This window comes from Talpa occidentalis, unplaced genomic scaffold (genome assembly GCF_014898055.3).
Source record: "Talpa occidentalis isolate TD23 unplaced genomic scaffold, MPIMG_talOcc4v2.1 talOcc4.5, whole genome shotgun sequence".
Classification (NCBI taxonomy): domain Eukaryota; kingdom Metazoa; phylum Chordata; class Mammalia; order Eulipotyphla; family Talpidae; genus Talpa; species Talpa occidentalis.
Window position 1 is genome coordinate 33,670,425 of NW_023604861.1, and position 20,260 is coordinate 33,690,684.

At 36.8% G+C, this 20,260-nt stretch overlaps 1 protein-coding gene across 2 annotated transcripts in view; it reads left to right on the top strand.

Moving 5' to 3' along the window:
* LOC129146917 (uncharacterized) overlaps nt 1-20,260 on the top strand; it is a 163,837-nt gene that overhangs the window by 128,280 nt on the left and 15,297 nt on the right. For both annotated transcript variants that reach the window (XR_008554289.1, XR_008554287.1), the window contains exon 4: nt 3,989-4,058. The gene's annotated coding sequence lies outside the window, so the exon portion shown is untranslated. The remainder of the gene's footprint in view (nt 1-3,988; nt 4,059-20,260) is intronic.

Here is a 20,260-nt window from a genome sequence, read left to right on the forward strand (position 1 = left end):
AAGAAATTATAAACAACAAAAGGTTTATCTGGAAAATCACTTGAGGTGATTACTGGTTAAATGAGGTTAATTCTATATTGAAATAAGCCAAGATATTTCCCTTTAGTGGCAGATCCTATTTTACTAACATAAATTCTTGTCCTGACAGTGGACCACAGCAGATGATTTGAGACAAGAATAATTAATTAAAAGATACATTTCATGAAGCCGATGACATTGACAGAGTAATAAATAAGCAAAGCAGAAAGGCAAAGCAGAATTCACAATCTGAAGATGAAGCACTACAAAAATTCAGTCCTTTCAAGTGGTATAGGTATTTTCTTTGGATGCACAAAAATGCAGAAAGCAATTCAACCCTTTAGAGGTCTGTTTTTCATCAGCTTTGATCTGAAAATTGAGACAAGTGTTTGGAGTACTGTCGCTGATAAGGAGGAGAGTGAGAGCTGGAAGCATACTTGAACAGAATGTGGTTACTCACAGCCTGAACGATTAAACACTCACTGCATTTTTTTTTTAAGAAAAGCAAATTCCACTAGTCACACAGTTTCAGAAATCATTACAGAGGAAAAGAACACCGCACACAGTACTTTCATAAGAGCAAAATCTGTCATGACCACAGAATACCAAAGCATAAGCTGTGCACATATTCTCAGTTTCATCTTTAGTTTTTCTTATTTGTTTCTAGACACTGTTTTCTCTGCCACCGACAGTGTTTACAGTCTTGGCTGTCACATAATGAAAAAGAAGCAGAAAGCCTTTATTATGGTGTTAGTATTTTAGAAAGATACCAACATAGCTGGGTATCGGACTTTCTTTTGTTTTATTTTATTTTTATTTTCTCTCCTGGGGAATGTTATTTCCTTGAGCTGAGGATCCTGTGAAATTGTAGGTCAGTAGGTTGTTGGTAAAAGAAAGGTCAAATTCATAGACCAAAGACACCAGGGATGTGTGGGCACAGAGAGAAGGAGGCCATCTAAGCCAAGGAGAGAGGCTTCAGAAGAAACCAAACCTGCTAACACATTGATCTCTGACTTCTGACCTCCAAACTGTGAGAAAATAAATGCCTGCTGGTTAAGCCAGTCACCACCATCCCCCAACAGCACCCCCCTCCCGCCCCCCGCCCAAATCCATAGAGCAGCTGCATGGTTGAGTTGCTCTTCAGGGAAATATATGTTATTATTGACATTTGCCCCTTAGAACTAAAGGAACAGCCTTTCCAAAAGTCAAGCACTTACTGCAATTCTGAAACCTTAGGGTCCAGGCAAGAGGTAGACTGATAAAGAGAGAAACTTCTTCAATTGCCCCAGGTTCAGCTTGTGGAATAGTTGACCATTTATTCAGTGCCCCTAACACTCCACTGCTGAAAAAAGAATGCATTAGTAGTATGTATGGTTTCTGAACTCTCTAGTGTTGTACCTTTTTTTTTTTTAATATCTGTGTTAAATGTGTATGTGAGACAAAGAAGTGCACTTAATGAAATCATTTTAAACATTACTCAGCACCCACTATGTGGCAAATGCTACAAGGCACTAGAGATACAACGAGGAAAAAGACATAATTATTCCAGAGTTCAAGCAGTCAAAGGTCTAGTGGGAGAGAGAGAGCTGCAATCACCAAATTGTCATATAATGACATAATGTGGTAAATGCTATAAGAGGATGTACTCAGGGAGCTGTTGGAGCAGAGTGGAGAAAGAACTTGTGCCGGGTTTCCCAGAAAAAAGATCTGGGACTATGTGACTGCAGAAGTGATGTGTTTATCACCTGAGCTAGAATTTGCCAGGTAGAAAAACCACTCCAGAAAAAGGAATCTGCAAAAGCCTAGGATGGTTGAGTATTTGAAAGGTGTTTAAGAAACAACTAGTTTGCAAAGTTTGTTAGCAAGTCACCTCATCTGACAGTAAACAACCTTGGAGAAAAGCACTTGACCCCACCTCTGATGCTGACATATGGAGGAAAGTGGAGGAAATAAATATTTTAATTGCTTTGAACAGAAAAAGAAGCAGAGATAGCTCAAAGAGGCTACAGGCAGCATGGAAGGGCGAGAGGAGTTTCAGAGAAGGCAGAGTCAGCACTGGACTAATGCCCTTTTCTTTATGTGCTATTTTTATGTCCATACATTTATCTGGTAGATTCTTTTTTATTTTTGTACATATTACCCTACCAATCAGACCCCTTGAGTGACTAGGCTTTATGATGTTTCTGGGCTTGGCCATGCCCTAGGGACAATTTTGTCTGAATCCCAGGAGAGAAACATAAGCTAATACTCCCCTGAGATGGACCAAAAAAAAAAAAAAAAAGAGAAGAGATGAAAAGTGCTTCAGTAGAATTTGGGTTCCTGAGGAGATCAACTCTTTAGGCAAATTGAGCTCCTTGCAACAGTAGAATTGGAAAGAAAAGCAGATGCTTGTTAACTTGAAAGATGTGGGACAGTCAAACAGTAATTACTAATGATAGAAGTGAGACAGATGAGAAAAAATTTCCCATCCAGTCAGAGGCTCTCCAAAAAGATTTCAGACAGATTGAAATGTGAATAGAAGATTTCTCAGGGAAGTCTGTTTTTCACATGATGGCTCACATTTCTTTATTATATTCTCTCCCCACTCCTATTATGCCATAGCACTTAGCTTATTTAAGATAGTTTAGTTTCATCTTTATGATTAATTTCTAAGCGTCTTTGCTCTTCCTGTTGAACTATAAGCTCATGAGAGAAATTCTGTCTTTTGCTCATCATCGTGACCTCAGTGCCTAGCACCAAGCCTGACACATAGTAGGTGCTCAGTAAATATTTGATAAATAAATGCAAAGATGTCTCCCATGTTTTTAGAGATTGACCCATAAGTATACATGTGATTGTACCCTAACTATAAAATAGCTGTTAGGTATTTGACCTATGAGTAGATGACTGACAGGAAATAAAAAGGAGGGTGGTATTTGCTGAGGAAAGACCTCAAGGGAGTAGCTGAGGTCTTCTGGTAATGTCATGAACACAGGTGCCTTCACTCAACCTCCGTTCTACCCCACCACATTGAATTTCTTCTGTCCCTTGTATTTGTCTTGCATATACACTATTCCTTCTGCCCCAAATGACAGTTGTGTTACTGGTGTTTGTAAATTTAGTTTTCTTGGAACACAGTCATACCTATTCACTTATGTATTTGTCAACAATTTATTTTTTTGCTAAAATGGCAGAAGTGAATAATTGTGACTGAATGTTCATAGCTCAAAATGCCTAAAATATTTACTATCTGGCCCTTTCAAGAAAATGTTTGCCAAACCAGTTTCAGATCTATCTTGCAATTTTCAGGAAATAAGGTGGATATAAAATCAAATAAAATGTTACAACAATGATGCAGTCAACCAAATCCAGAATGTAGCACAGTCTACCCCCATTTCTTTAACAAATAATGGCATTAAAATGAGGGGAAGGATACTGTAGTATACAAGTGACTTAACAAATGCTTATAAGGGGCAAAGGACATAAATAAGTGGGTAGAATTTGCCATATATACAGCAACACGAAATTAATAGTAGGATCTAAATGAATTCAAAAGCAGATTTTTTTAAGTGTCATAATCCTTCACCTCCTCCCCCACAAAATGTTGACTGAGTGAATTTGAGCAAGCATCACTGACTTGTGACCTCTCATGTGGCTAATGAATGCTCTTCAATGCAGGTGATGATTTAATCATTTGTTTCTCAAGCTTCCTTAAATATCTGTGATTTCACTGTATTAGTTATTAATAGGGCTATTTATCACCCCAGAGTCCTTTGGGATTTTAGCCTCTTGTATTTCCTTTAACTTGCAATACCAATGTTTCTTCCCAAAGAAATTAATAGATACATTTCTCGGATAAATTACATGTCATGATTATCTACTTACACATTTCTAACCTTGTTCGTTCAACATGTACTATGCCTCCTTTCTTCTGTTGAAAACACAGTATTTAGCACCATCTGTGTTTAATAAATTCTTTGTTTTCCCTTAGAACTAACAAGAATTTTAAATGAAACCTTTCAAGTAGTAACTAGAAACTTCACAGCTCAGTCTTTGACTAGGTAAGTGATCCTCGTAAGAATATTCAATTTCTAAGTGTTAACTTCTCCCTTTTGGTATTTTTCTCCATTGCTTCATTTTTTTCACTTTTTATTTATTTTCTTGAGTTAAATTACTTGTGAAGTTATCTCTTCCTTTTTATAAGAATAAATGTCAGTCACTGAATGACCAGGTTGATGTGTTTTTCTGTTGCTGTTCTGAGTAAGTGTTGCATGAAGGAATCATTGCATGAATTTGTTCCTTTGGGTCCGCTGTTGTCATTTAGCTACATGGTGATTAAAATATGTGTTTATAAAATGCAAACATTACAACAATATAAGTTCTGTAAATTCCTTCTAAAGAAAAAAAGGGATATAGAAATTAAATGAACATATATATGATAAGTAAAAATTTATCACATGAACAGCAGAATATGTATAGAAAATACAAAGAAAACATACATAAAAAGTGCCTAAAAGGCCTCCCTGGTGGTGCAGGCGGTTGAGCACCGCACTGTGAAGCTGTCCGCAGCCTCTGCAGCATGGATTCTATCCCGTCAGGCCGGTGAGAATCCCACATGGCACGGCAGACCTCTCCTGTCTCGCCTGCTGCTCCCCTCAGCAGTGTATTTCAGTCAGTCTGCCTGTTCTGTTCCCTTTTGGTGAATCCTCTCACCCACCCGTCTTCTGGCCTGTATCCCGGTTCTTGTATAAATAAAATAAATCTTTAAAAAAATAAAAAAAAAAATTAAAAAATGCCTAAATTGTACCTTTGAAAAAGGGGGAACAAAGGCCAAGATTTTAATAGAAAAAAAGGGAGGAGAGACACAAAAAGGCTTTCACAGAAAAGATTAAAAAAATGGTGTGTAATATATATAAAATATGTTCAGTAATATGATTCTCACTCATATTTAAAGAAATTCAGATTAAAGCAACACTGAGCTATAAGGACTCACCTATGTGATGATCTTGAAAAGTTTGACCAAATATTATGTTAGTCAGCTGTGGGGGACACAGGCACCCTCACAATTTGCTGAAAATTAATGTACGCCAGACAATCCATTTTTGGGGGGGTATTTGGCAATATCTAACAATATATATCTGCACTTACTTTTGACCTATTAATCCCATTTCTAGGAATTTACCTTGATGACATACCTCCAGCAACCACACAATTATTTATTTAATTTTAATTTAAATTTTTTTAAAAACAATATTTGCTTCCCCCTACCCCCTCAGGTTGAGTCCCCATAGAATTTCCTTCCCTAAGGCACCGTGCACCATCACCACAGTCTCCTGTTCTCCCTCCCTCCCTCTGATGCCTCTTCCTCCTCCTCCCCTGCAGTATGTCTCTGATTTATAATTGTCCATTTTTGCTTTGTTGTGTTTTGCACTGTTGTTTTTTTTTTTTTTTTACATTGATGTCTTATTTGGCTTCCCTATATTCCTGCTGTAAGTGAGACCATCCAGTATTTTTTTTTCCTTCTGGCTTATTTCACTGAGCATAATTCCTTCTAGCTCCATCATGTTGCTGTGAATGGCATGAGTTTATCTTTTTTGATTGCTGAATAATATTCCGTTGTGCATATATACCACATCTTCTTGATCCAGTCATCTATTTTTGGGCATTTGGGTTGTTTCCAGGTTTTACCTTTTGTAAACAGTGCTTCAATAAACATAGGCATACAGGTGTTCTTTTGAATCAATGTTTTTGTGTCCTTTGGGTAGATCCCTAGTAGTAGAATTGCCGGGTCCTATGGTAGCTCCATTTTTTGTAGACTGAGAAGACTCCAGACAGCTTTCCATAGTGGTTGGACCAGTTTGCACTCCCACCAGCAATGTAGGAGAGTTCCTTTTTCACCACATCCTTGCCAACATTTATTATCGCTTGTTTTTTTGATATGTGCTATTCTTACTGGTGTAAGGTGGTATCTCAGTGTGGTTTTGATTTGCATTTACCTGATTATAAGGGATGTTGAACATTTTTTCATATGCCTGTTGTCCATTTACATTTCCTCTTTGGAGAAATGTCTTTTAAGTTCTTCTGCCCATTTCTTGACTGGATTGTTTATTTTGTTTTTGTTGAGTCCTGTGAGTTCTTTGTATATCTTTGTGATCAGTCCCTTATCAGTTGAATGGAGTGCAAAGATTTTTTTCCCAGTCAGTGAGGTGTCTCTCTGTTTTGGTTAACGTCTCTTTGGCTGTACAGAATCTTTTCAGTTTGATGTAATCCTAGGTGTTTATCTTTGCCTTCACTATCACTGCTTTGGGCGATGAGTCTTTAAAGATGTTACTGCTATGTATGTCTTGTAGTGTTTTACCTATATTTTCTTCTATATATTTTATGATTTCAGGTCTTTCTTATGTCCAGTTCTGTTATCCATTTTGAGTTGATTTTTGTTCACGGTGAGAGATAATGGTCTAGTTGCATTTTCTTGCATATGGAGGTCCAGTTTTCCCTGCACCATTTATTGAACAAACTGTCAGTGTTCCATTGCGTATTCTTTGCTCCTTTGTCAAAGATTAGTTGTTCATATAAGTGTGGCTTTATTTCTGGGCTCTCTATTTGGTTCCATTGGTCTATGTGTCTGTTTTTGTTCCAATACCAAACTGTTTTAATTATTATGGCTGTAGTATAGCTTGAAGTTTGAAAGTGTGATACTTCCTTTCTCCTTTGTTTTCATCAGTAGGGCTTTGGCTAGTTGTGGTTTCTTTGTGGTTCCATATGAATTTCATCAGTATTTGTTCTATTTCTTTGAAGAATGTCTTTGAGATTTTTATTGGAATAGCATTGAATCTGTATATTGCTTTTGGGAAGATGGCCATTTCAATAATGTTAATTCTTCCAATCTTTGAGCAGGGGATGACTTTCCATTTCTTTGTGTCTTCTTCAATTTCTTTTAACAATGTTTTATAATTTTCTTTGTATAGGTCTTTTACTCCTTTTGTTAGGTTTATTCCCAAGTATTTGATTTTTTTTTGTTTCAATTATAGAAGGGATGGTTTTCTTGATTTTTTTTCTTCAGATTGATTGCTAACAACACAATTATTTATTTCACATTATTAATAACTGCAAAATATTTGAAACTACCTAAATGCTCATGTGTCAAAGAGTTGTTGGATAAGTATGGTATGCTCGTATAGGGAAGTGCTATATAGTCTGAAAATATATAATGAGGAAGATCTTTATTAATTGATATGGATTAATTTCCAGGATCTATATTTTTATGTGAAAAAGTCAAGTGCAAAGAATATCATAGAATAATATAGCATGAGAAAATATACATTAATCTTCTTATTTGTGTAAATAAAAACACAAAAAGGATAAACAGAATTAATGAGCTGGATTCCCTAAAGGACATGGGTAAGGCTGGTTGGAAAAATAAGAATGGGAACAGGGGACAAAGTTTAAGGGAGAACAACGCTTCTCTGAATATAATTAATTTTTTTTTATTGGAATCAGGAGAATTCCATGAGTAATGTTAGCCATATGCAATAGTTAGTTAAAATCAGGAAATAGAAGAAACCCAAATTATAATACATATAGCAACACATTTGGAAAACAGTGTTTGAGTATATATTGTAAGGCTAAAGACCAATAAAATGTGTAACCAATATTCTTAGTTACTAAATTTGTTTTTTTGCTGGAATGTGGATTGGAGGTTCAGTCATTGCTTTATGTATATTCTAGAATTGAACAAGTAAATGGATATGTTGAGAATCCAGTTCCTCACTGTTGAGAAAGAGATGAGGAAAGTTGGAATGAACCATGAGGTAGATATTGGGAGTCTGGTATCAGTAGATGAACACATGGTCTTTAATATATTTAAAAGTACATGCGTGTATATCTTACCTCTTTTCTCTAGGATAATCTAGAAACAGTGACCCCTAGTGTTAATTCCACTTTGTACTCAGATCTTGGTTTCATTTTAAAATGATTCTCTAATCAAATGGGCACCGGCTTCTTGACCGAGACCATAATTGGGACAAGTAAAATACACGAGAAACTTGAAACATTTGTTGTACCAGAAAGTAAGGAAAGGATCAGAAATTGAGAGAGTCATGTAAAAAGCATACAACAATTCACTGGAGAAAGATTCCATGGCCATAGCTGGGAAAAGCCACAAAATAAATATTAAGATTAATGGATTATAACCTATAGAATAAGATTCCATGAGTTCAAACTGAAAAATAATTAAAAATTTTATGTGGATCTTTCTTTTCCATTATATCTCTATAAAAATAAAGCTAGTAGTATTTACCTTGGAAAATTGCTGTGAGTATTGATGGAGAGAGTTTGAAGGAACAATCCAAAATACATGGAAGATGCCGCCAGATATTCATTTTCTGCCTCATTTTTCATATAGTCATTTCCCAGAAAACTACGATGTCACAATTTTGAAGATGAATAACTGGTAATGTTTTTGTTTTGTTTTTTTAATTTTTTTTATTTTTATTTAAAAATTTTTTTAAACTTCTGTTACTTTATATTTTTAAGATTTATTTTTATTTATTTATTTATACAAGCACTGGGTACAGTCAGAAGCGCGGGAGGGTGGGAGGGTGAGAGAATTCACCAGAGCCAGAGCGGGGAGCAGAGCAGGCAGAAGGACCGAAGTACACTGCTGAGGGGAGCAGCGGGCAGCAGGAGAGGTCTGCGCGCCATGTGGGACCCTCCTCCGGTGGCCAGGGAGCAGCCGGGGATCGAACCGGCGCTGCAGAGGATGCAGGCAGCTTCGCAACCCAGCACTCAACCGCTGCGCTACCGGGGAGGCCCCTGGTAATGTTTTGATTGAGTTTTATAAACATGGTCTTAGTCTTTATTTAGCAGCCTCCTTCAAAATGGAACTTTCTACCAGTTGACTTGTAGTGATGGTTATTAGGGAGAATAATATAGTTATTAGGGAGAATAATAACTAGAATAGTTATTACGGAGTCACCATCATTTTCCTGTGTGTGCTGCCCAGCTTCTCTCAAGGTAAATTGTGGAAGTGATGTTCTGACCTGTGCTGTCACAATGCTGTGATTCTGCTGCACACACTGGAGCCCTGAGTGGCTGCCTTAGGGAGCACTGCCGACTTGGAAGTGCTCTTGTTTCCTCGTTGGTGTATATCTTCTCCATAGAACCACTGTCATAAAGATGTGGATCTCCCATAGGGGAAGTTCCAGCTTGACCTGAAGAGGCTCTTTCAGTATTTTTTCCCCCACTACTTGGGTCATCCATTTTTAGGGTTGTGAAAAAGAATCCAATGAGCCTGTATTTTTGTGCATATTATGCATATCTTCTCCTTCAGACAGTTAGAATGGTCCCTGAAGGCAGAGAATATTTCTCCTTTTCTTTGCTGATCCTTTGGCATCTAATTTAATAAGCTGCACATCTGACTTGATGCTATCAATCCAGTCTAGGGTGCAAACTAATCTTAGGAAGCAGATAGATATCTATTCTTGCTCTTGAAGGAGAGATAGTATTACCTGCTTTTTACCTATTAAATAGACAGGTGTGGTTACATCATTTTTTAAAAATTAAAAAAATCCTATGATTTGTATAGAAGTGTTTCTGTTGGCTAACTCAACAGGTTCATCACACAGACATGCCCCAAATAGACTAGACCCAAGTTTTGTTGGAGAAAGAGAAGTTACTACCTGTACAGATAATGCCGTCAAAGAGGATGAATTCCCCACAGGTTGCATCTCCAGGGAAAACATTTGAAGAGACTTTTCAAAAGAAAGAAGGGCAAAACTGAGACAAAGGAGTCCGGCAATTGGGTGTTGGAGGTGGTTTTTACACACTGGTCAGCTGCTCAGCCTGGATGGGGCATATTGGGGTCTGCTTATTACACAGGCTGAAATATAAAGCTTAGGTAGACAACACTATTTTAAAGCGAGTCCATTAAGTATGCTAACTGTCCTGCAGTGAGTCAGCAGCAAGAGATGGTAACCCTTTGTTCTCTGATATTTTGAGGTTCTAGAATTAACTACTTTTACCCCCTTTTTTCCCCCTGGTTCTCTGAAATCCGGTTTGGCTACACATTGGGCTTTTTGGCATATGGACAGATAATTCACTGAACTATACTATTACTTCACTTACTCAATAAATATTTTCCAAGCATTTAAGATAGCTCTGGCACTGTGTTAAATAGTAAGGATGAATAAGACAGGAAAATAAATGACAGTCTCTGCTTTTAGTGGATTCGCAGTCAAATAGAATAGGACAGATGTGCAGATATGTGCAGCAAGGTACCTTGGTATCTGTTCCATGAAAACATCTGTACAACAGTATAAAGAGGCACAAGGAATGCCCAATAGTTCTACCTAAATTATTGAGAAAGACTTCACGAAGAAACCACCAATCTGAGCTAAGTTGGAAAGACAATGTAGCAACAGCATGAAGAATAGATAAAAGGGAGACTTGACTGAAGCAAGGAGGCCACTTAGGGGAAAATTGCAAGCATCGGATTGAAGATAAAAAGGTCTGGAGCCATAGAATGAAGAACACTCAGGGTAGGGGTAAGAGGAGTTATGTGAATAGTTACTGAATTTGTGAAGGAGGGAACTAGTAGAGACAGTAAATATTAAAGTAGATATGACAGGCATCCATTCATCTAACAAATATTTATTGTGCATCTACTGTTCTAGATGATGAGGATATAGAGTTAATAAAGCAGACACTGATCTCAGAAAATTTACATACTGGGGGGAAGAGAGAACAAGCAAATAAGTATAAGGTGCAGGGCCTCCCCTGGTGGTGTTATAGGACAGGGAGAGGGGCAGCCCAAAACCCCGCAAACCTGCCTATTCTAAATGGGTTCTGCCATCCGCCACATCAACACAAAACATAGGAGACTTTAATGAAAAGGAACTTTAATAAAACTAGGAAACAATACAGGTAAGGCAAAGAGTCTAGTTTCTAGTCTAGTTTCTAAATGAAGCATCCAGAGTTACCCGTCCCCTCGTGGGTAAAAGTCCATCCAAATGGGATTGGCCCAGAACAAGGCCCCAAAGCCTGCTACAAGTCTAAAGCATCTTCCAGTGGGGACCCACAGAAAAGGGTCACAAACAACTGGACAAGCCCGGAAGGAAAAGAGCAAAATCAACATCAAGATAAAAGCTGCCATTGTCACCTCCCCACGGGTCTCACCCACATCTGTCACCCAGTCCACGACCAAAAGACAAGCGCAGTTTCTTCACGTGTCTCTAGGCTCCATGCGCCTCCTCCAGGTCTCCTTGCTCCATCCTGCTTCCTTCCTCCGTCTCTTCTGCAGCTTCTCCTCTTCCTGCTCAGCTCCACCCTCCCTTGGGTGGGGCAGGGAACCTCCCCCTTTCCTGGGGACCACCCTGTTGCAGTGGCACAGTGGTTGAGCGCCGGGCTGCGAAGCTGCCCGCAGGCTCTGCAGTGCTGGTTCCATCCCTGGCTGCCAGTGAGGGTCCCACATGGCGCGCAGACCTCTCCTGCCACCAGCTGCTCCCCTCAGCAGTGTGCTTCTGTCCTTCTGCCTGTTCTGCTCCCCATTCTGGCTCTGGTGAATTCTCTCACCCTCCCCTGCTTCTGACTGTACCAGGTGCTTGTATAAATAAATAAATCTTAAAAAAAATAAGTAGAAGGTGTGTATAAGTGCATGAAGCATAATGGAGGATAGAAGAGGTAGAAAGTAGGAGGGGAGTGAGCTGCTACATTTATATCAGGTGTCAGGAGTGTCTCTTTGGTAGCTTTTTAATCAGCAGAATGCTGAGTGAAGCCAGTGGGGAGCCATACTGGGGGACGAGTATTTCTGTCCTGAAAGGATTGATGGGAAGAGAGAAAGCAGATGAGGGCAGAGAGGAAGAATATGATGGGATGATGATGTAAAAGTTAGTGAGCTTGTATGAGAATTTGTTTTTTTCTCCCCACTCTATTAGCAAACTCTAAGTGACTTTGAAATAACCTTTTCCAATTTAAGTTACTTTTAAATTCACCTTTATAATTTCAATAAAACAAAACTGGTGTTTTTGTTGTTTTGTTATATGTCACTTATGTAACATTAATTATGTTATATTTTCAGATTCCAAAATTTTCAAATTATACCATCTTAGAATGAATCACACAATATCAACATATTATTGGGTTCATATTATACTAATACAATGTCATATATCAATTATGTTTCCACTCTTTGAAAAGAGTAACTTCACACTTGTTTATTGGATTCCTAATGCCATCCAGCCAATATATAGTAGATGAGAAGCAGACAGGGTGGGTGCCTAGTTATTTCAATTTGGACATGCTGAGTTTGAGTATTCTAGGGGACAGCCAAGTGGACTTCAATAGGTGTTCTTTTTTTAAAGATTTATTTATTTATACATACAAGAACTGGGGTATAGGCCAGAGGTGTGGGGGGGTGAGAGAATTCACCAGAGACAGAGTGGGGAACAAAAGAGGCAGATTGACTGAAACACACTGCTGAGGGGAACAGCGGGCAAGTCAGGAGAGGTCTGCTGCACCATGTGGGTAGCTCCCTGGCCGGGCATTGAACTCCTGCTTCAGTGGCTGTGGATAGCTTCATAGGTTGCTCTTAACCCCTTGTGCCACCAGGGAGGCCCTCAGTAGGGCCTGTATAAGAATTGGTAGCTTAGAAGAGACATAATTCAAAGGAGAGTCTTGAGCTTATTTGTGATAGTTATTTCATGGAAATTGGTGTGGTCACTGAGAGAGGGTTGAGGAAAGGAGAAATGGGTCAGAATCCAAGGATTATTAACATATCAATAAATAGCATACATTTAATAAATAAATAAATAATAAAGACTGAGAAGCCAACAAGACTGAGAAGGAATATTTGGAAGTAGGAGAAGTAATGTTGATAGAAATGTGGTACCATAGAAGTCAAGGGAGAGACATTGCTCAAGAAGGCAAGAATAATCAATATTGTCCAATGAGGCAACACCAGATGAGATGTGAGAACATAAAGATATTGAACATGTTTCAAGAAACTTTGCTGTAATGTTGCTAGCTGCAGGTGTACCAAAGATATTGAGGTGATTTTTTTAAAATCACAGCTTTAAAACAAAAGTTGTTTTTGCTTTTGTTTCAAAGGTGATGGAAATTTGAGCAGCCTATAGGCTTTGGGAAATAAGACTTCTTAAAAGTGAAGCTGCAAGTCCAGGAAAGAGCAGAAATAATTAAGCAAGTTCTCACAGGAGAACATGACAACAATAGCATTCCAAAGGCAAGACTAATTTACAAGTGAGAACACTCATCTTTCTTACTAATCTATGATGTTATTTAAAATATGATGTTTCACAACACAAATGCCCAAAAATAGATGACTGGATCAAGAAGATGTGGTACATATATACCATGGAATATTACTCAGCATTCAAAAAAGATAAACACATGCAATTTGCAGCAACATGGATGGCGCTGGAAGGGATCATGCTCAGCGAAATAAGCCAAAAAGAAAAAGAAAAATACTGGATGGTCTCACTCATAGCAGGAATCTAGAAAACTTAAATAAGGGACCAGGAAAATGAATATAAGAAAGTGAAAATCAAAATCAACAAAAAACTATGAACCAGAGACACTTTTTGGGGGGTGGGGGGCGGGAGGGGAAGGATTGGGGTCAGAATGGGGCGTTTGCAATTGTATGGGGGAATATAAAAATAAAATTTATTATTTAAAAAAAAAATAAATAAAATATGATGTTTCATAAATTGTGGGGGTTTTGCATTTTTAAACTAGTGCATTAAATTTTTATCTTGATGATTAATATTATAAGTATATATTTTATATTTATAAAAATAAAATACTATTTTAAAATAAAATACTATTGATTATGCATGTTTAGGTACTCCTTAAAATTTGCACCAGTATCAAGTGCCCCAATCCCTTTACCTGAGTCCCATCCCTTTGTGACACAGATACATACCTCAGCCACCAATGAATATATTGTTAGGATTATTCATCCAGGAGTGAAATTAGTTATAGAATGATTATTGGAAACTAAGAATGGAGGACGTCGGTAGAGATGGTTATTATCTTGGACTCAAAGGTATGATAGGTCTGATTCTAGGAAAGCAGAAGTGTTTGATGACTTCCCTTCAAGAATAATATATAGAAAGTCACCCACAAGGGACCCTCCTACAGTTGGGCCAGACTTTGAATATGAACATATAGAGTAATAACCATTTGATGTTCATTAAGTCATTTTTCTATTGTCTTGCCCTGATTCTTCACTAAAGGCTTCTTTCTATCAGTGACACACTGGTTGCTACCCAGCAGAATTTATCCTGGACTTTTGCTAATGAGCTCACATCATTATCAAATCATGAATCCATGCAGTCCATTTCCTTATTTTAGTGCATGTCTTCCCTTTCACATTGCACAATTTATGCCCTTCTTCACATGAGAGCTTTTTCTCCATGTCTGTCTGAGATATTCTTGTAATAGATTTATGAGTTTCATATCTTTGCTGCTTTTCTAATGGTATGAAGTGCTATCCACACAGTTGATTGACGTAGTTTTTATTTACTGTTGAAACCTAACTTAATTCTTTATTGCTGCTGATTTATAATTTTCACTGGTGATAAAGAGAGAATAAAAGAATTCACTGGTGAGTATCAGAGTTCACAACATTATTAAAATAGCTTGTTGTTGGCAAAATGTCCTACTAGCCAGTCATGTAAACTTAAGTAATTGTTTTGGTTGGTATAGGCAGAGGAATAGTCATCTATTCATACACTCCTCTCCTCTCCACTGGTGTGATAGTAAACTTTTAATAACTAGCTCTCCAGAAAATAAGAATGCCCTGATTATTTTTGTGTTTGCCAATTTCCATGGTATAAATCCTCTCACAGTGATTGATTGCAAGCTGCCAACCTGACATCACTGAATGTAGATTGGGAAAGAGTTGCACAGTAGCACATTATTAGATGCTATTTCCACATACAGATACAATGATCATAAATAATTCTAAGAATGTAGGTGATTGTAAAGTGGCTAGGAAGGATTGAGTTTGAAGTTGTTCTTTAAAAAAAATCATTTGCTAAGTTCTAAGTCTACACAATTTAATTTTTGAAGAATGGGTTGAAAAATTCCTGAAAATTTTATAACCAGCTCTAATGAGCCTGTGCAACACAGCCCCAACACCCAACTGCTCCTTACTAACCTTTGTGAAAAGGAGTTGGTTATGGGGAGACAGAAGTCTAAATGTCCTTATTTATAGGACTATCAGCAGCCCTGAAACATGGTAGCTACTTGCATTGAAGGAGCAGTGTCAGAGAAAGTGGGAGATTCACAAAAAAAAGCTTTTCAATGCAAGAGCACAAGCGTAAAATATATTATCATGGCTGTCTTAGCCTCTGAAAAATTCATGAAGCTGTGACACATCTCGTTTTGTGTTATACAAGTAGGGCCGTATTGTTGGATCTGCTCTGTTCTACCACTCTCCTGCATAACTATTTAGGGACATGAGATATTTTTCCTCTTGAGTTTTATAAAAACCAAGAAACCCAGGAAGCCACTCTTGAGTTGAAAATGGGGGCCCATTTAATCCCCTAAAAAGAATACAGGTTATTTGTAAGATACTGTCTTTAAGATCAAAGCTCCTTTTAGTAAAATAGATTTAGCATGTTTGGATTGGATGAAAAGTTCCTTTCTCTCCAATCTTGTCACATTCAAGAATGGCTTTCTACTATTCCTGCTAAACGTTCCTTCTAAATGAGCCATATTTTGGAGGCACATTCCAGCAATTAGATCAGTCACTCAGGATTGAAAGGTCTGGACCTCGGATATGCAAATTCTGATTATAGGGCAGATACTCATTCAAGAGAGAGGCAAGAGACTCACTAGGGTATAAGTTGCTGCAAAGCTCCAGCTCATCACTCCTGGAAGAAACTGGGAGTGTGGTCTTGAACCTGTAGCCATTTCTGTTTCTAGTGTGAAAATTGACTTTTTGATAAAATAAGTATATTTTATAAAAGTGAGGTAACTTTTACCACTTTGGCATTTGAGCTCCCTAAATTTTCTAGTAAGAGAACATATTGGGGAAATTGGGTATTGGGTGATTCATTTGGTTTAATGATTTATTTCCTTAATTTTGGTTGATCCTTGGTTTTGTTTCTGCCAGAGCCTTGTTTTTCTGAGGAAGTATTTGGCTGTGTTTGTTCATGTTATGTACTATATGATGTTTTAGGTTTGTTGTTGAATACTTGACACTCAAGCTTTGAGTAAAGGTCTTCCTCTTGGAGGTTCTGTCCTGTTCTTTGGGGAGAAAATTTGGATTCCAGGTTCTAGTCATCCCCCTGCCCCCACAAATGTCCCAGTCTTCAGGTTTAAGTAAAGGTACTGCTGACTCCAAATGCTATCTCTTGTGCTATTATAAAAAAGTAAAAGCTATTACTAAGGAAATCTTGCAAGCCAAAAGCCATAAACTTTGGTGGGCTTTAAATGGGTAAAGAATTTTATAGCTCTCATATCTCTTGCCGCCTCAAAAAAAGATATCCCATGCATGGGTAATTTGCTCATAAGTTAGGATTATAATAGCACCCACCAAATGCAAGAAAATGTCCATGCATCTTGAGAGGTACACAGTAAAACAAAATATATCCCAAATCCTGTGGTATTTACCTTCTAGTTCTGGCTCCAAGAGCTCAAAGGTTTAGCAGAGAAGAATTAATGTGTATTGAATCTTTTTGTTTGTTGTGTTTTATGCTGGGTGTGAACTTCTAGATCTTTAAATAAACTACAAAGCATGCTTATTGTCTAATCGAGTCACAACTGAATTGGAAAACTACTAGACTGATATTGCACCTATGAAAATTTCAGAGAGCTTTCAATTTAAATTTCTTATTGGAAAAAATTTCTATTGGAAAAAAATTGAATTGGAAGAAAAAAAAGGAAAGGAAATGTAGAAATGTATCTTGCCAAGATTTAGGGAATTTCTTAATAAGATTAAAACAAAAATTAGACTTAACCAAAATTTACCCTTGTTTTTGCAAATTCTCATCAATAAATTGGGTCATTAATATCAAAGATGGCTTTAATGTTAAAGTTACCACTAAGGAATTATTTTGAATGTCTGAATTGTGTACTAAACGCAAATTCTCAGATTTAAAGAGAAAGATGAAAAAAATTGAATCCGAAGCTGATTACAGTAAACAAAGAAAAAAATGTAAAGTAAGAGATATCATTCCATTGCCTCTCTTGTCTTCCCTATGCACTGTAATCAATTTGTCTTTTGTCTTAGTCATAAGTAAAATCAAAGGGTTGGATGAAAGATTTTTAAACTGTAATCATTGAAGAATTGAATCTAATCTCAAAATATGGCTGAACACAGGCAAGAACTTTGCCATTGCCTGCCTAAAGTTATCTAAGGCTTTTCTTTAAGTTCAGAATGATTCTCTTCTCAGGTCCAGGAAGTTTTAATTGTAGTTTAATGGGACATTTATTCTAGCTTCTCAGAATATTAATTTTCATCTTATGATACTGTATAGGCTACAACCCATTTTTTGGGAGGAATTAGATTATCTTTGTCTTACAAAGTCTTTACCAGACCAGAGATGTGGCTCCAGAAACAAAGAAATTTGCTCAATTTTGTGATAAACAAGTGTTTATAAATGTATTTTCTCTTCTTTATGATTTTCTTAGTAACATTTTCATTTTTCTAACTTTATTGTAAGAATTACAATATCTAACACATATACGAAATATGTGTTAATTGACTATTCATGTTATTAAGGCTTCTGGTCAAGAGTAAGCTTTTAGTAGTTAAATTTTGGGGGAGTCAAAAATGATATTCTGATTTTTTACCATGCTGGGTGGGGGGGGCGGTCAATGCTATTAACCCTTGTGTTGTTGAAGGATTAGCTGTTGTTAACATTAGCCTAAAAATTAAGGTGTTATTAAAAAGCAAAGCACATTTATTTGGGATGAAGGATTATAATTTGGGGCACACAGATTCATATAGAAACCTAAAATGTGTCCCAGGAAGGACTAAGTTAGGGGTTTTCATGAGAAGAAAAATTGAAGAAAAGTGCTGATTAACATTAACAGGTTTAAGCTATGCTCTGCTATCCTGATAGGTTACTTCTTGTATTTTTGGGGCAAAATATCCATAATCCAGCTCATTATCTGGATTACAAACAGTTGTTTGCTTGATGGTTTCTTAAAGTAATTGCTTTTTGGCACAGTTTAAAGGTGTTTGACCTAGTTCAAACAAGATGGGTAATGCAATTACTTTGTAATATTTTCCTCTTTCCATTTAAAAAATAATTTCACAAGGTTCCAAGAACATTTCCAAACTCTTCTTTCTGTGTTATTCTGTCAGTAGAACAAGTCAGCCAGTGAACGACACCTCATGTCAGATTTGGAAGTCAGTACAGGAGAGATTAGTATTTCCAAGACAGTTGTAGCTATCATAGGTGGTCATAACTATGTTTGAAACAAATTTCTCCACTTTGTACCCAAACTGAGCTCATCAGCGGTACTTCCATGACCTTTACTCACCAAGATCATTCAGTGATTGAGTAAACCTCTACCTCCTACATAAGTCCTCTTGTAGAATGAGAGGCCTCCGTTTTCCTGACCGAGTCCTAACTGATTCACACACACATTTATTTATTGAAGACCTGATACATGACTTAGTATACTTACAAAATTATTTCATTGGTCTTGGCAATGATCTTTTCAGATATGACAACAAAAGTACAAAAATACACAAGTGGGACAATATCAAACTAAAAGCTTCCCCACAGCAAAGGAAATAATCAGTGTGAAGAGGCAACCTGTAGAATATGAGAAAATAATTGCAAATCACAGATGTGATTAGTGGTTAATTTCTAAAATACATAAGGAACTCATACAATTCATTGGCAAAAAAGCAAATAATCTGATTAAAAATGGCTAAAGGACCTAAATAGACATTTCTCCAAGAGACATACAAATTGTGAACAAGTACATGCAAAGGTGTTCAATATATACCAGGGAACTACAAATCAAAATCACAATGAGATATCACTTGTTAGGATTGCTATAGTCAAAAGAAAAAAAGCCCACAAAGAAGTGTTGGCAAGCATATGAAGAATAGGAAATCCTTGTGCACTGTAGGAGAAATGTAAATTGGTACAACCACTATGAAAAATCAGATGGAGATGATCCAGCAATTTCATTTTGGGGTATATAACTGAAGGAGATTAAATTAGTATCTCAAAGAGATAGCTGTACTCCCATGTTCACCCAATATTGTTCACAATAACCAAGATATGGGAATAACCTAAGTGTCTGTGGATAGATGAATGGATAAAGAAAACAAGATACATGCACACACAATGGAATGTTATATGTCATGTACAACATTAAATAGGATACTAAATAGTTTAAACAATGAAAGAAATAATGCTATTTGCAACAACTTGTGTGCATTTACAAGATATTATGCTAAGTAAAATATGCCGGATAAGAAAAGATAAAGTATATGATCTCACTTATATGTGGAATCTTAAGAAAGAGTCGAACTCCTAGAAACAGAGAGTAGAATGCTTATTGTTAAGGGATAGGAGGTAGGTGAAATAGGAAGATGTTGGGAAAGAGTATGAATATCATTTATAAATTCAATAAGCTCCAGGGATATAATGTCCAGCATGGTGATTATAGTTAAAAATACTGTGTTAAATACTTGAAATTTGCTCAAAGAGTAGATTTGATGTTTTCTCATCACAAGCAAATACAGAGGTAACTACATGAAGTTAATTAAACTTGTGTGTGTTAATTAAACTTGATTGTGGTAATCATTTCACAATGTACCTATATATCAAAGTTGTATATTTGAATATATACAACTGTATTTGTTAATTATACCTAAATGAAGTTGGAAGGAAAAGGGAAAAAATTGCTGCACAAATGTTAACTTTTCCCATTACCACATACTATTATTTTCTATTTATGCACAACTTAATGAATTCCAAACTTTTAGAAAATTATAATTTCATTGCTTCTCTATGTCTACCTGTGAAATCTGCCTTGAGAAGTTTTGCTTTGTTGTTGAGTCCTGAGTAAGATTTTATTTGATCAGAGTTTCCTCAATAATCAACTTCAAAAACCACCAGTAAGACAAAAAAGAAGTTGTACCTGAAAAGTCACTATTGGATTTTAGACTATGATACAAGCAGTTGTAAAGCTAAAAGAGGTGTGAAAAAAGCCCTCTATATTAAATTTAAGATTGTTGTCCTGATATCATTCTTATTCAAGGACTATTGAT